Below are 19,109 nucleotides of genomic sequence, written 5' to 3' on the forward strand. Positions count from 1 at the left end.
ATCCATGGAGCATTAGCCCACCATACAAGTAAAGGTGATTTACACAATCAACCCATATATTTAATTAGTCTTCTTTTGATCACTTAATTAATTCTAGATTAATTCTTGATCAATAGTTATTAAATAATCTTATTAATATATTATAACTTATAATATATTAACAAACCTTAAGTGTTATTTTTCTCATTATAGTCTATCTAAATGCATGATGCCATGCAACCCAAATGGACCATGTCCGGTCGGGTCAAGTCTTACCAATTATAGTTATGGACTTAGACATTAATCCAACAGTCTCCCACTTGGATAAGTCTAAAACTATTATTGCGTATGAATTCAAGAACCGACTGGAAATCGTAGCTCTCAAAAGCTTCCGTCGAACTCTGACCTTGCCGATGATCTCTGACCTTTGTCAATGACTTGTCCATTAGATAAGTGATCATATATTCCTCCATTATAGATATCATATGGACTGAGACATGGATTATCAATAATTCTCTCAGTCCATTTGTTGTTTCCCGATTTCCGATTCATGATGACTGACTGATTGAGCAAATCAAATCAGTCCTGGCTTGGCCAAGCACTCACATGTGTCATCACTAAATCATCGAGGGGCCCACATATATCGCTTTTATCCCGAAGGTAAAAGGAATGGATAAACTTCGACTCATATGGCTTGTTCTACTACTTGTTGAATCATACAAAAAGGCACGTTTTATAACATCGAGTTACCAATGCGGTTTCGTGCAATCAATGTATATCCAACTCATAGTAACAACTCATATCTCTAGGTTTGAAGAATATAAGATATTATCGTCTCATGATCACTCGTGATAAAATCCATGAAGTGATTCAAATGAGCGTGGGTTGAATCCAATACTCAGAACTTATGAGCACTCATGAGTGTTGTAGCACTGATTTGTCCAACATCTTAGACCTCTACAAGCCAACCCATGACATTCTCGATTCATATCTACTTCCAACATATGACCGGCTGTGGATGGTTTGAATAACTTAGTCATTCGGGAAGAATAACCTAGTTTATTCTGGAAGTCAAAACATGCAAAATGAAACACAAGAATAATTGAATCCAATATGGTATCAAAACCTATGAATATAAATAGAACACTTTTATTTATCACCATACTGATTACTCATTATTCATTGTTTCGGTTTTATCAACTTTATACTTGAATTAAAAAACACTAGTTGTCCCATGCTCCAAGCATGTACACTATGTTTTTCAAAACAATAGCTTTGCCATACACAAAGTATGCACTCTATGTTTGTCTATGGTCCTTACTTTGTGAAATAAACCAATTGAACATAATTTCAATGATTCTAATTTCACACTCCCAAATCCTTATCGAAAAATGTGAGAATTTCAAATTCCTATCATTTATCGAAATCTGTTTAGATTTTAAACTTATATGAACTGACCCTCTTGTAATGAATATGTACAAAGTCACAAAGACTTGTCAACAGTCATTATAAGGTATTCCAATGGAGTTCAACTCCATGTAAACTAAGTCTCATATTCAAAGTACATTGCTTTGAACATGCTTCTTGCATTAAGTTTTTCTAATCTTACACAGATTGCTTCCATATGGTCCTTCCAAAGTTAACACTATACTTCCAACTGTCCCTGAGCAATCAATCTTTGGTAAACCTTAGATTGTCCTCGACAATTGCTTAATCATTTTAGTCATATCCAATTCTATACCTTTTCCCCTTCTTAACGCCCCAAGCATTTGGAAAATTTAGAAAGGATAAATATTATAGCACATGCAATCGATCCTGTACCCAAAGCAAATGTGACACGATTCATGCAATCGATCTTGTACCCTTTTCCTACCTTGTTAAATCCAGGTTAGAGTGCCGGTTAACCACACACGCTCCACTAACGGTTTAAACAAAGTGCAAAGTGTAATTTCATTGATTAGCACCTTATTCACATTTTCCTAAGTAACTAAGATTAGGAATTTATAAGTGTTTAGTTACTTAGTATTTATCATTAATACTTTTAATGAAGGGAGAATTATAGTCCTTATCCTACCCGTTCGGCTAACGACCCTCCACCAGTCAAGGAAGCGGTGGGTGAGAGTGGACACCCATTAAACTGCCATTTTATAGGCAGTAACCTTATACCCCCCTTATAGACCGGCTTCGTGAATGAGGCCTACTAATGGTAAAACGACTTTACTCTTATACATATATATAAATATTATTAACTTATAATATTATAAAGTATAAGGGTTGAATTTTAACTTTTAAAATTCTAAGGGCTTAACTTGGAATTAAAGTATTCATAAGGGAAAACTTTTCAAATTCCAAAAATTGAGGGTAAGTTTTGAAACTATTCAATTCCATAACTTATGTGTTTAAAGTAGTTTTAATTAAAAGACTCTTCAAGTTCCATAACTTGAGAACAAGTTATGGAAGACTTTAAACTATTAAAAGAATAAGACTTTTCTTTATTCATAACTTATGAAATATTTATGAGTTTTATGAAACTTTAATGTGACTTTTCATGTAACTTGAGGACAAGTTACAAAAACACATTTTAGAATCAACTCTTAGATTAAAATGGATTGAAAACACATAATCAATTAACTTTCCTATTAATCTAAGCAACTCATATGAACAAAATAATTCAAATCAAACTTTTTCATGTAATTAGCCTAAACCTTAAACTAATACAAAACATGAATCTATTGACAATTATCTTTGAAATTGGATTAGCATGAACATTACCACATCAAAAACAAGTGTACAGGGTCAAAACAGCTTATGGTAATGTTCCTAGTCCAATTCCAGCCACAAACATCAAACAGCAAGCTGTCAGCACCCAAAACTCGTCGAGTTCTTTGAGGAACTCGTCGAGTTCATGCCCAAAAAGATGAACTCGTCGAGTTTTTTGCATAAACTCGTCGAGTTTTATGGTCTGGACAGTTTCAGCTTTGAAAAAACAAGTTTGCATCAAGTATAAGAGAAAAAAAAAACCTGGATTTGATACCACTGTTGGATTTTGAGCATTCTAACACTCCTAAGTGTACATGCTGTTGGATATAGTGTCTAAGTCCATAACTATATTTGGTATGTACTTGACCCGACCCGGCATGGTCCATTTGGGTTGCACTTCACCCGAACAATTTATGGATAATCGTTTGAGAATAGTATAAGTTATGATTTATTAATATATTATAAGTCCTAATATATTAATATGAAATCATATTATTTAATTAGTATTGATCTATAATTAATCTAGAATTAATTTAGAGATCAAAAGTATGACTAATTAAATATGGGCTCTTGTATTTATATAGTGTGGGCTAATGCTTATTTGGAATGGGCTAGGCTTGCATGGAAAGTCTAGGGATACTTCATGGAGCTTTAACCCATGGATCTCATGGAAATGAAAAGACATGGGTATTAGGGTTTACATGGATGTAACCCTAATCCACCACACTATATAAAGGAGGCTTTGGTTCTTGAAATAACATGAGTTGATGTGTGTAAACTAAGAGGGCCGATTTCAAGAAGTTTGTGACTATTCTCTCAAGTTTCGAAGTTTGTGGTGATTTGTGACTTCCATTTGAGGCATCCACATTATTGGTGCTAGGCTCTCAAACTCCAAGCAATCAACTACTACTACAAGGTAAGTAATTCTACTAGTTTTATTTGATTCAAGTACCCCATGCCATGCTAGTTAGGATAAGAACCTTGGAAAAATAATTATTTGCATGTATCTTAGTCAAACATAGATCCAAGGTTTCTAGGGTTGCATGTACACCATAGGAGTGTTAGAATGCTCAAAACTCATCAGTGGTATCAGAGCCTGGTTTGTTTTATTTGATAGTTGATGCAAAAAAAAAAAAAAAAAAAAAAAAAAAAAAAAACTTGAAAATCGAAGTTTTGTTCAGAAGCTCGTATCAAAATTTCAAATTTTGTATATGTACTTACGATTCTTGAAATTTTTGATATGAACATTCATAAACATATGAGTTTAGAAGATCATAGAAATTATGTGCTAATAATTGATTAAATTAATTCTTGATCTTTATGTGTTTTAATGGAGTCCATAACTAGTTCTTAAGTTATGGATAACCAAAAGTCACATTTATAAATAACCATTAAAAGAACACATAGGTTACAAAAAATGAAGAGTCTTCATTTTTAATAACCATTGACTCATAAGTTATGAGAAATGAAAAGTTTTGAAAGTTTACAAAACTTGCCCTCAAGTTTTGGAACATGTAAAGTCATATTAAAAACTTTAATTCCACCCCCTAGAATTTTAAAAGTTAAAATTCAACCCTTATACTTTATAATATTATAAGTTTAATAATATTTATATATGTATAAGATCAAGTCGTCTTACCGCTAGTACGCCTCATTCACGAAGCCGGTCTATAAGGGGGGTATAAGGTTGTTGCCTATAAAATGGCAACTTAATGGGTGTCCACTCTCACCCACCGCTTCCTTGATCGGTGGAGGGTCGTTAGCCGAACGGGTAGGACAAGGACTTATAAATTCTCATTAAAAGTATAATGATAATACTAAAGTAACTAAACTTTATTGAATTCCCAATCTTAGTTATTTTAGGAAAATGTGAATAAGGTGCTAATCCATGAAATTACACTTTACACTTTGTTTAAGTCGTTAGTGGAGCGTTTATGGTTAACCGGCACACTAACTTGAACTTAACAAGGTAGGTAAAGGGTGACTTAATGTTTATCATAGTATCGATGGAGCGTGTGTGGTTAACCGGCACATCGATTGAGGGGTAATACATTAAGGGTACCAAGTAATTTGCATGGTTACTTCACACCTTGTTTTGTGATCCTCGGCATCCCAGTCACAAAACTTGAAGGGCACACTCGAGATTGAAACATGCCATTGAAGAAAGTTCAATGAATCTCAAAGAATCTAGGAGTTTCTAAACCAATTAAAACCTAATTAAATATTTCGTTTTTCATGGTGGAAATTGGTGAATCGTCATTCACCTACCTTCAAATATCTTATAGCTTAGATTACGACATCCCTCTTCTAAGTTATAAAATATTGTGTTGGGTCCTAGCCTTAATATTACATTTGGGTGTTTTGTTAAGGACTATCTCTATATCTAATCTAATCTATTCCCTCTTCTTATCAGATGCCTTCCAATAACAATGCTTCTGGCTCAAACCCTACTAGCTCCTTCTCTCTCATGAATCTTTGTGGGAGAGTCATCTTTGATGGGTCCAACTTTACAGATTGGATCAGAAACATCAGGATGGTCACTCGGTATGAGAACAAAGAATATGTTCTCGACAAGGAGCTGAAGGTACCCGAGCCAACTGCTACTCCTGAAGAGCTTGCTGAATATGAGGTACATGAAAGAGATGCTACAAAAATGGCATGCATCATGATGGCCACCATGACAGCCGAGCTCCAAAAGTCCTATGAGGACTATTATCCTTTTGAGATGCACCAGGACTTGATGGACCGCTACCATCAAAGTGCTCGTCAAGAGCGATATGAAATAATCTCCTCCATGATAACAACCCGAATGAAGGATGGTGAACCCATCACGGGCCACATGCAGAAAATGCAAAGGTATGTGGACTGTTTATTGAAGCTGAATGTGAACTTCCGTGAGGAGTTAGCAATAGACATCATTTTGCACTCCTTGCCATCGTGTTATGATCAGTTCCGCATGACATATCACATGAACAAGGAAGAAGTCACCCTCAGCAAACTTCAAGGACTCTTGAAGACCGCCGAAAGTGGTCTAAAGGGTAAGTCGGTTGTTACTACTCCTACTCCTACTCCAACTGCGGCCAATGTCTTGGCAATCGGGCATGGCAAAGGGAAGAAGAGAAAGAACCCTTCTAAGGGTACCAAGGGTAAGACCCTTGAAGGCTCCTCTTCAAGCAAAACCAAGAAAGATTTTGTCACTCCTTCTGCTAACCCTAATGAGGGTGAATGCTTCTATTGCCATGAAAAGTCGCACTGGAAGCGAAACTGCCCAAAGTACCAGCAAGATTTGAAGGATGGGAAAGTAAAACCCAACCATGCAGGTATATACACTATATTGTCTAATAACTCACCTCATTCTAAGTCTTGGGTCCTTGATACAGGTTGTGGTATTCACATATGTTGTGATTTGCAGGGACTAAAAAGAAGTGAGAATGTGGAGCAGGGAAAGATAAACTTGATCATGGGAAACAGGAAAGCTTCACCTGTCACCAAGATAGGAGTTTATTCCTTAGTGCTAAATAGTGGGTTTACATTAGATTTGAATAAATGTTATTATTCGCCAGAAATGGCAAGAAATGTTATTTCCTTTCATGCATTGTATAGACAAGGTTTTACCTTTTATTTTGATAATAATAATAATGGTAGTATTGATGCTTTCTTTAATAATGTTCTTTATTTTAAAGCATTACCTTGTGATGGCGTGTATGAAACTGTATCTGTTGTAGATAATCTAGGAAATAATGTATTGTGTATTAACTCTTCCACTAGCTTAGATAAAGCATCCTTATGGCATTGTCGTCTTGGACATGTAAGCAAGAAACGTATAGGCCAACTCCAAAAGGATGGAGTCTTGGAGTCATTTGACCTAAAGTCAGATGATAGTTGTGAATCTTGTTTGCTTGGTAAAATGACAAAGTCACCTTTTACTGGCACTTGTGCTACGGGTGAAGGTTTGTTGGACCTCATACACACGGATGTGTGTGGACCCTTCAGAACCGCCACAAGAGATGCTAATCGGTTCTATGTGACTTTTACTGATGATTTTAGTAGATATGGATATGTCTACCTAATCAAGCATAAGTCAGAAACCTTTGAGAAATTCAAAGAGTTTAAGCAAGAAGTGGAGAATCAGTTGGGCAGGAACATTAAGATGCTTCGATCCGATCGTGGTGGTGAGTATCTTAGTACTGAGTTCCTTGACTATCTTAAGGAATGTGGGATTGTCTCACAATTGACACCTCCTAGGACACCACAGTTGAATGGTGTATCTGAGAGGCGCAATCGGACCTTGTTGGACATGGTTCGTTCCATGATGAGTCGAGCTTCGCTACCAATCTCATTTTGGGGGTATGCCTTAGAGACTACCGCCCATATCCTTAATCTAGTCCCTACAAAGAAGGTTGCCAAAACACCTCACGAGGTGTGGACTGGAAAAGTTCCCAATCTAGACCACATCAAGATTTGGGGTTGTGAGGCTTTCGTGAGACGCGAGACTCACGATAAGCTCGAACCCCGAAGCGAAAGGTGTATTTTTATCGGCTACCCACAGAAATCCTTTGGTTACATCTTCTACATACCCAGTGATAATGTGGTCTTTGTAGCAAGAAGAGGATTCTTTCGAGAGAGAGAATTCATGAGCCAAGGAGACAGTGGGGGGCAAATTGACCTTGAGTAAATTCAAGAGTCAAGTGGTGAAGGAACCTCAAACCCTAGCCCTCAACCTGAGGAGGAAACTCCTGTTGAGCCGACTGAAGAATCTATACATCTGAGGCGTTCCACCAGAGTTAGGAATGCACCTGAGCATTATTATGGTTTTCATATTACTGCAGAAGGTGAGACACTTATCAGTGATAACACACTGGTAAATCTGGATGAGCCTAACAGCTACACGGAAGCCATGGCAGGCCCTGAGGCTGCTAAATGGAAAGAGGCTATGGATAGCGAGATATAGTCCATATATGACAATCAAGTTTGGAACTTGGTTGACAATGTACCTGATCGTAAGATAGTTGGGTGCAAATGGATCTTCAAGAAGAAGACCGACATGGATGGTAATGTAAACACTTATAAGGCACGACTGGTTGCAAATGGTTATTCTCAAACTCCGGGAGTTGATTATGATGAGACCTTTTCACCAGTGGCCAAGATTAAGTCTATTAGCGTTCTGTTAGCCATTGCTGCATTTCATGATTATGAAATATGGCAAATGGATGTCAAAACCGCTTTCCTTAATGGAAAGTTGGCTGAAGATGTTTACATGGTTCAGCCAGAGGGTTTTGTCCGTACAGAGTACCCCAGTAGAGTGTGTAAGCTTGAGAAATCCATTTATGGATAAAACAGGCACCTCGCAGATGGAATCTTTGCTTTGATGAGAAAGTCAAAGAATTTGGCTTTTCAAGGAGTGAAGATGAATCTTGTGTCTATATCAAGGCTAGTGGGAGTATAGTCAGCTTTTTGGTACTGTATGTGGATGGCATACTACTCACAGGAAATGACATCCCAACCCTGCAGGAAGTAAAGTCCTGGCTTGGGAAGTGTTTCGCTATGAAGGACCTTGGAGAGGCTGCCTATATCCTAGGGATAAGGATTTTGAGAAACAGGAGTAAAAGACTAATTGGACTTAGTCAAAGCACCTATGTGGACAAAGTGTATGCTATGACGTGTACTCGACCTGATGTAGCCTTTGCTTTGAGCATGGTTAGCAGGTATCAGGGGAACCCTGGCAAGGCACACTGGACTGCGGTAAAGAATATCCTCAAGTACTTACGGAGGACTAAGGACTGGGTCCTTACCCTCGGTGGCAGTGAGGACTTGAGAGTTGTAGGGTACAGTGATGCTAGCTTTCAGACTGACAGGGATAATTTCCGCTCTCAGTCGGGCTGGGTCTTTACTCTAAACGGAGGGGCAATTACTTGGAAAAGTTCCAAGCAGGAGACAGTGGCTGATTCCACTTGTGAATCAGAGTATATAGCAGCAAGCGAGGAAGCAAAGGAGGCTATATGGCTAAAGAACTTCATCGGAGACCTTGGAGTTGTACCAGCTATAAAGGAGCCAATGGAGATTTTCTGTGACAGCAATAGTGCGGTTGCCTTAGCCAAGGAACCAAGAGATCATGGGAGATCTAGACACATTGACAGAAAATATCACTTCATTAGACATCGAATAGAAGAAGGAATCCTCGTGGCAAAGAGGGTATCATTGGATGAGAACCCAGCAGATCCCCTCACGAAGGGACTGACTTGGGCTAAGCATCTCCAGCATGCTCGGAGCATAGGGCTAAAGGATGATATTAGTTTTAGTAGTTAGATAATCTTGAAATTTGTAAAATGTAATTGACATTTGATGATAAATAAAAGCTGTTATTTATGAGTAAAGTGTTGCTATCTCTTGTCAATCATTTACTATTATTTCTTTTTGCATGTTTTGACTTCCAGAATAATTATGTTATGGTTTATATCATATTATTCAAACTCCCCACAGTCGGTCATATGTTGGAAGTAGATATGAATCAAGACTGTCATGGGTTGGCTTGTAGAGGTCTAAGATGTTAAACAAAGCGGGGCTACAACACTCATGAGTGCTCATAAGTTCTGAGTATTGGATTCAACCCACGCTCACTTGTATCACTTCATGGAATTTATCTCGAGTGATTGTGAGACGGTAATATCATATAAGTCTTCAAACCTAGAGATATGATTTGTTGCCTATGAGTTGGTTATGCATTGATTGCACGAAAACGCATTGGTAACTCGATGTTATAAACCGTGCTTTTGTGTGTAATTCAACAAGTAGTAGAGCAAACATATGAGTCGAAGTTATCTATTCCTTCTAGGATTAGAAGCGATATCTGGGCCCCTCGATGATTTTGTTATGACCTATGAACCGGGCCCGGTCAGAATTAAATTGATGTGTTCAGTTAAGTTCTATGTCAAACAAATCGGAAGTCGGGAAACAAATGCATTCTTCAATGGTGATTTAGATGAGGAAATTTACATGAAACAATCTGAAGGGTTTGTGATGCCTGGTAATGAACATAAGGTGTGTAAGTTGAAGTAATCATTATATGGTTTGAAACAAACACCAAAACAATGACATTAAAAGTTTGATGATGTGATATTCTCTAATGGTTTTGCATTAAACATTGCGGAAGAATATATATATATATATATATATATATATATATATATATATACATATATATATATATATATATATATATATATATATATATATATATATATATATATAGAGAGAGAGAGAGAGAGGGAGAGAGAGAGAGAGGTAAGTTCAATTGAGAAAAATTAAAAGGTTGAGAATATGAGAATCATTTTCAGTCAATCATTCTTGTATATGTAAAATACATTTAGATTAAGTCATTAAGGCGCACCGGTAATTTCCACATCATCTATTATTCATTCATCTGTATCGTTCCTTATTTCTTCGTCAACATCATTTGTCTTCATCAACATCGTCTGTTCTACTACTTGTTCTTCATCAATGTCACCTGTTCTTCATAAAAAAACATCGACACTCATGAAAAGATCAATTCTTCATCAAAAATCTTCGTTTATTCATCAAAATGTCGTGATTTATCATCAAAAACATTTATTCGTACTGTTAAGTGTAAGTCGTGATTCTATTTTGTCTAGTTTCATTGACATCAAACAGAATCGTAAAAAATACTTTATATTTATTGATTGCACATCATTTAGCGATCACCAATCATCTAAACTTAATCAATTGAACCTTCACCAATATCAAAAAACAGATAGCAATCAAACGTTCATCAAGATAATCATATATTTCAAGAATTTTTAAAAAAATCATTTTTCAGGCTTTGAAAATTTTCGTTTTTGATACATTTTTTTCACAATTTTTTATCTCAACCTATTGATTAGTGATCTATTTTGATAGTATTTTATTTGTTAGTAATTATTGGCTTCACAGTATATTCACATATGAATATTACAAGGTGTATTCACAAATAGATATATAATTTTATATGTTATTCGCATATGAATAACTTACAGACTTGCATATTTGTTTTATGTTTTAAAAATCATACTAATTAAGGTGCGAAAACATATTCATATGTGAATATTACGTGGTAATTTAGTTTATGCATTTCATCAAACAGTTGGAATGCATACAAGTTGGCTTTTTAAAAACTATTAAAAACATTATATGAAATTTTTCAAAAAAATTGATTTGTTGTTTTTCTAACCTTATTTTCGAAGTTTTGTTTGACGATCGATGCTGAACGAACGATAAGAAGTGGATATGTTGTTGATTATCTATGATGTTGATCTAATGAAGTTGGGAGTATAATTAATCGCAGATGTTGAAGATATGCTCGTATTCAAGCAGAATTGAAGGTTGGATTGAAAGAACCAAAAACGAATTTTTGTTGTCTACTGTAGAATGATGTTGATAAACGTGTTATTGATGAAGATGATGATTGATTAATGTTGGATGATGTGGATCGAGAGTTTAATTAAAGAAATTTGGATGATTTTTGAAGGTTGGAGAAATTTGGATGATAAACGATCGATTAAGAATCAACTTGAACTGTTATCTAATTATCCATATTTACGTATCAGCCATTGAAGGTTTATCTTATAGTATATTTACAAGTTTGTCAGTGTGTCTTTTATGCCTAGATGCTAATTAAATGATTAGCTGAGAATAATTCCCCCATTCTCAACATTTTTTTTCTTAATTGAACCCTCCTCTCTCTCTCTCTCTGTATATATATATATATATATATATATATATATATATATATATATATATATATATATATATATATATATATATATATATATGGGAAAAGTGAATATACTTTTTAGGGTATATATGCTTAGGTACCCAAACACATCATAATACGTCGTTTTGTTTGATATATTCATTATAATGTTCTTAAACTTCAACCCTAACTTGATTTGCTTTCAACATATTCGAAATTTCACTATTATCTTTCACTTACATCACATCTTTTTGACGAACACATATCAGGCTATATATATTTTAGTTGAAAATGATAATTATGTAAGAGGAAGATAAATATGTAATTTATAAAAATCTTGGAAGTAATTCAAGTTAGAAGTTAAATTATAAAAACACTAGACAATTAGAATGAATTATATGATACAAAACGACGTAGTATGATGTTTTGAGTACCTAAGCTTTTATATATATATATATATATATATATATATATATATATATATATATATATATATATATATATATATAGGTATGATAAACATAGAACCAAAATTATCCATTGAATCATAGAACCACCTTATTTATTTTTGGATCAAACTAGAGTCATTAAGGGTATAATGGTAAGATATAAAAAATTATTTAACTAAGAAAATAATATAATCTATTAAACACCATTAAAACAAGGATTCATTAAATCTAATTAATTACTATCCAAAATAGTATGAGTTTCCTATAATATAAGTGTATGTGCTTTTCTAAATATTGAATTTTTTTATACTATACGTATATAACTATCATCAACAGACCTCATCAAAAGTAAATTTATTTTTGTTTAGTATTACTGAACTAGTGAAGATTCCCCGCATTGCAGGGTTAGTAATCCAAATCAAATCAAACGATGCAGTTCCAAATTAGTCGAGACAATCCCCTCAAGTGACAAGATATAACTCTTGTGCGGATTCAATGGAATCCAACATCTGAATAATATTCTCATGCTTTTACTTCGTCTAGATCTGCAAAAACAATAGACATCATGATTGACCAACAAATATACAACTGATGGAATGCAACAAATAGCAATGTGTTTTGATTTTTGTTAAAAAAATCAAATAAATTGTTTAAAACAAAAACCAAAAGGTGTAAACTCAAAGTACATTGCTAGTTGGTGTTTCTTTTTTGGAAAAAGAATCAACACAATTTTTTTTATTTTTTATTTTTAAAAAAGGTTGTAAATTGGAATTACAGCGATATTTACAGCATTAATAACCAAAAAATGGAAAATGAACCAAAGAGAAATGTATTTTGGTTAATGCAAAGTACATTGCTATTTGGGACATTTTACTCCTAAAAATGGAAAATGCACCTAATATATAGTTAGCTTTTTGGGATAAAAAAATCAGAAGAAATTACAAAAAGCAAGAAAAAAAATGTGTAGATGCAAAGTACATTGCTATTTACTACATTTACCATCTAAATATGGAAAATGCACTAAATGGCAATAGTAAATTACCATATTGTCCTTATCATCTCATGTTGAATAATAACATATTAAAGTCCCATTTTCTCTTCATCTTTCTGACTATTTATGACCTCCGAAGGTTACTCGCTAACAATTTTTTCAAGTTCCTCCATTTTATCCCAATTCTATGTGTTTTCATCAATTCAGATATCAGTTTGTCAAGTTTCCAAAAATAAGTAATATCTCCCGTAAAACACAAAACAAAAATCATATAAAAATATAGTTTTTGCTTACATATCTATGTCTTATTTTCCAGGACTTCACTAATTTATCCCTATATCAATGTGAAAAAATTAAGGATCATTAAAACCAAAAGTTTAATGTCATATAAGTATCAAATATAGTTTACATGCCTTTTTTTCCAAAACCTGACTAACGGACTCATGTAAAGATTGTGTTACAGTTAAGAATTGTTGACAACCAGAAAAATTAACAACTCTGACGAATATACCCCTTTGTGCAAGAGCTATGTAAAGAGTCCTACCTATTTGTATATTAAATTCAAGATTCATATAGGTTCATTCACAATGCAGATATATAATTGTGTTAACCCAAATTTAAAATATATAAAGATATATGTAATTAGATTATATCATTATAATAAAATGATTAGTTCAAGAATTAATGGATTAATTAGTAGAGAATTATGAGCTTTAATGGCAAAAAAATTGTCACTTTCATTGGGGCAGTAAATTTGATCAACTGAAAAGGTTTCATCAGTTATACACTTAGGAAATATAAATAGCACGAAAAATCGAGTGAAAACCCCACAAGAATTGTGTGGAATGACTGAGAATCAAGGGAGAAATAGGGTTTGGAGGTTCTTCAAGATTTTCGGAGTTTTTTTTTTTTTTTTTTTGAAATTGAGGTACATTTATCCAATTTAAGCTCAAATTGGTTGTTTAAATAGGTTTATACAATTGCTTTACATGTTTTGGTTCAACTCCTTGTCTCAATTCAACTGAACCTGTAGCAATTTAACAAAAATTTGACGAGTGTAATTTTGGTATAATAAAACCTAGAACTTGTATTGTTATTGGATTTACTTTCGAAAATTGTGACTGGAATATGTTAGTAAGAATTGGAGAGGGTTAATAGTGATTTTATATATTTTATTTGGTGAAAATTTGAAGCTTTTGTATATTCATCAATGGCAGAAAATGAAATTTCAAGTGAAAGAGAAAATATGTTCGGGTCTGGTGTATACATGGGTTAATCGTCCTTTTTAAAAAAAATAAGAAAAGATTATTAATATTAATATTTTATCTTCTAAAAAATGATTAGAAATGAATGGTGGCGGTCGAGGCAACTATTCACTTTTCATGTTACCTGCTTTTATTTTCATTTCAATTTAAGGAGTATCGTTTCTCTGTTCAAGTATTTAGAAAATACAGGAATTGTCCCTGAACTTTTAGGATTTTTTATTTTAAACAATGACAAAGGAAATTGAAGTTTTCAAATATAGCCCCTACATTTTTATAACTTGTTGATCTATTAACTAACATAGTTGAATATATTTCACTTTTAGCCATACATCCTTATATTTTATGGATGGAAATATTTATGGTTTTACAAAATAAGCATAATAAGTTTTAACATTGAGTTTTATTAATTATTTCAAAGTGCTATTTCTTAAGGAAATATTACATTATCTAGTAATCTATTAGAAAAAGGTTGTTATAAAAATCGTAATCAACATATGTAATTATTATTAGTCGGTTGAATGAGACATACGGGTAGTTGAACCAAAATGATCATATATGATGCTTTCTAGGATTGAGGCCTTAAAAATCATATTGGTTAAATGTAGGGTGCGTGTAGTGTGGCAAGCTTTGGTTAAAGCCTAACGCCAACAAGGTGAGTTTTGTGTGAATTTTGTGGTTGCTTGCATTAAAAGTTGATTCTAATTTATTTGCAATTACATGTTACCATTGTTATTGCTATTAATGTTTATGTGAATTTTATGAACTGTTTTATGTAAAAGGGTGAAAATGGTGGGTGACATATATATATATATATATATATATATATATATATATATATATATATATATAGGGAACATGTGTATTAACTACATGGTCTTATTATTAGTCGTCATACAGGGTATCAGTACACGACGTAGAGCGTAATACGCGGCGGAGAGCTTACGCTCTGATTAATTAGCCGTAAGAATATTTGTTGTGCCTAGCGGATGGACTTGTTCCATGGAAATGACAGTAGTTCCCTAATGTGTCACCAAGGGTGGAAAGAAGTGAAAAGAATTATATTTGATAAATTGTTGCATTTGTTTTTATTTTATTGACGTCAATATGCATGAAAACCACGAACTCACTAGGCCCTAGGCTTACCCATTAGGATCTTTAAATGCACACAACCCAGGAAATAACGTAGCAAGTGGCAGCGGGAATGGAAAGGATAAAGCTCAGACTTGAAGAAGGCGACAAGTTTTGAAGAAGACGTGGCACACCAAGTGTTTACTTAAATTTCTATTTGCTTCCGCTATTATTATTAATAATGACATAAGTATTTGAATGTTCGAATTTTAGAAGTTTTGAGACCATGTTATGTTAATATTGGTACTTGAAATTTGGGGCGTTACAAGTTGGTATCAGAGAGATGCTTAAGCAGATTAGTCGTTGTTTAAACGCCTAAGCTTAAATGGAGGAGCGGTAGATCGCATAATCTGGACTGCCTCTCGTTTGTAGGTACTATGGATCGTGGAAAGGAAATCGTCGATAGTGGGTGTGAGGTGAGGGTACGAGTGGGTTACTTCCTCACGAGAAGTTGAAGGCTGAGTTAGAGCTCTCTGATTCGGAAGCAGTCTGGAACCAACGACTCCACTCAACCTCTCTGAGCAGGATGAAGAAGACCAAGATATGGAATCTGAGGAGGAAGCCGACGAAGATCCTGAGAATGAGCCCGACGAAGACCCTGACGTGGAACTCAAATAAGACCCCGAGGAGGAACCCAAGGGAAATCACGTGGAGTACCTGTTGGATTAGATGTCTAAGCCCATAACTATTATTGGTATGTACTTGACCCGAGAGTAGCATGGTCCATTTGGGTTGCATATCATCAGGACAATTTGTTAGGATGGACTTTTGAGAGAAGGTTATTTATGGTTTATTAATATATTATAAGTTATAATATATTAATATGAAATCATATGTTTTAATTAGTATCGATCAAGAATTAATTTGGAATTAATTTAGTGATCAAAAGAGACTAATTAAATCCATGGGGACTAATTATGATAATTAGTTATATTTATATGTGTTGGGCTTATGATCCATGTTGGACCAAGTTTATGCATGGATACATAAAGAGTTGGGCCACATGAACCATGGATCATAAAACCCATGGGTATGGATTATGGGTTATACCCATGACCCTTGGAATACTACATATAAACAGGTTACTCCATAGCCAAAATCACCACTTCTTTTCTTAGAGAAATATGGAGGTGTTTTGGTGCATGGAATTCTCTCTCAAGAGCCACCTTTGTCCTAGGTGTGTTGTGATTCCATTTGAGGCATTTCATACTATTGGTGCTAAGCTCTTAAGGCCAAATACATCAAGACTTCAAGCAACATAAAAGCTACGTTTCCCTAACTAGTATATTATATGGTTTATGTCAAATGCATGCTAGTTATAGGTTTAATGCCTTGGAAACCATTTGCATGTGTAATAGAGAAAAGATAGATCCAAGGTATTTAGGGTTGTATGTGCACCATAGGATGTTGTAGTATACTAAAACCTAACAGTGGTATCAGAGCCATGGGTTGTTTTCTATTATATTTGATGCAAATGTATTTTTTTTCAAGTTGAAGGAAAAAAAAAAGAAAAAAAAAACATGAAATTTGTCAAATTTTATGATAATTACTTGATTTTATGAAAAACTAATTATTTATAAAATTTGAGTCACTTTACTACAAGAGTTGAATTAGGTCAATTTATTAAAAGATAGAATGATATGATTATTTTATTTGTTTTAAAAGTTTGATCTAAATGGTTTTAAGGAGTTACAAATTTTGTCATAAAATTTTGGAACTCAAAAGTTTTTTTTTAAAGTTATGATCTTAAGAGTTTTGAAACTTCCATAAGTTATGGATGTGAAATGTCTCATTTGTTAACTCTTTAGGTTATGAATTCCAAGAGTCTTCAAAGGATAATTATCAAAGTTTCAAGATTTGTATTAGTTTATATGATTATCTAATTACTTGAAAATTGTTGATGTGAATTATCTTTACTTATGAGTTTAATCTAGATCATAGAAAAATTATTTGATTATTGTGTTAATTGGAATATTTGATCTTAATGGTTTTTATGAACTACAAGTTATGGAAAGTGAAGAGTTTTTCTTTTTAAAGTGTCATTAAGTCTCATAGGTTATGAAAATAGAAGAGTCACTATTTTTAATGTCATCATTAAATGATTTAATGTCTTCCATAACTTGTCCTCAAGTTATGGAACTTGATTTTTTTTTTCATTAAACCTTAATTAAACTCATAAGTTATGAAAAATCCAAGAGTTTTGAAAGGTTTCAAAACTTGTCCTCAAGTTTTGGAATTTGTAAAGTTACCCCCCATGTATACTTTAATTCCAAACTAGACCTTAGAATTTTAAAAGTTTAAAATTCAACCCTTATACTATTATTATAATTTTAATTATATAGATATGTATAAGATAAAGTCGTCTTACCATTAGTTGGCCTCATTCACGAAGTCGGTCTATAAGGAGGGTATAAGGTTACTGCCTATAAAATGACAGTTTAATGGGTGTCCACTCTCACTCACCGCTTCCTTGACCGGTGGAGGGTTGTTAGCCGAACAGGTAGAATAAGGACTATAATTCTCCCTTCATTATAAGTATAATGAATAAATACTAAGTAACTAAACACTTATAAATTCCCAATCTTAGTTACTTAGGAAAATGTGAATAAGGTGCTAATCCATGAAATTACACTTTGCACTTTGTTTAAGCTGTTAGTGGAGCGTGTGTGGTTAACCGGCACACTAACCTGGACTTAAGAAGGTAGGCAAAGGGTAACTTAATGTTTATCATAGTATCGTTGGAGCGTGTGTGGTTAACCGACACATCGATTGAGGGTAAATATTAAGGGTACCAAGTATATTTGCATGGTTACATCACACCTTGTTTTGTGATCCTCGGCATCCCAGTCACAAAACCTGAAGGGCACACTCGAGATTGAAACATGCCAATGAAAAGTTCAATGAATCTCAAAAGAATCTAGGAGTTTCAAAACCAATTAAAACCTAATAATACATTTCGTTTATCTTGGTGGAAATTGGTGAATCGTCATTCACCTACCTTCAAATATTTTATAGCTTGGATTACGGCATCCCTCTTCCAAGTTATAAAATAGTTTGTTGGGTCCTAGCCTTAATATATCATATTGGGTGTTATATTAAGGACTTAAATCAACTTTACGTGAATTTCTCCCATTGTTGATGTCTGGTATAGACAACAATGATCTTCCCAAACCAAGCTTTCCTAATGAATATGACTTCCCGAGTTTGGCTCATGGAAGTCATACTTCTCTTCCTCCACCTCCTCCAATTATTCTCCTTAACCCACAAGTTCAAGGTCACTCAAGCCCTAATGGCAAGCAAGATCTATGTGTGATCACATCTTAGAGATGAAGTCACATATTGACAAGCCGGGAGAGTTGGGTGTCAAAGTCTTGAGAAAGTTGGATGTTCAATCACTTTCGAAGTCACATAGTGAGTTCCTTTGGGACTACTATGAAACAGACTATGACATGAACCTTAATGATCATATCTATTTGCTTGGTGCTGCTGAATCAGCAATGATTTGGAACGATAGTAAAGCAAATTTGATTAGAAGATCAACTTCCAAAAAAAAAAATTTGGACAGTGACAATGGTGACACTGGAAATCCAAAAAAAGCATTCTCTTCCCAATGGAAAGGGATTAGCCATAGTCAACCCGGTTGACCAAATGGTAAAGATAAAGGCTAAGTCTGAGATAGTCCCATTACCAAAGGGTCCATATGTTTATTTTGCCAAAGGAAGGGGCGTTGATTGCAAAGCTGCCAAATTTACCTAAGGATGTTAAAGTCAATAAGTTTGACTCTACATCAG

The sequence above is a fragment of the Lactuca virosa genome, chromosome 1 (genome assembly GCF_052849685.1).
Source record: "Lactuca virosa cultivar CGN04683 chromosome 1, Lactuca_virosa_CGN04683_v6, whole genome shotgun sequence".
Classification (NCBI taxonomy): Eukaryota; Viridiplantae; Streptophyta; class Magnoliopsida; order Asterales; family Asteraceae; genus Lactuca; species Lactuca virosa.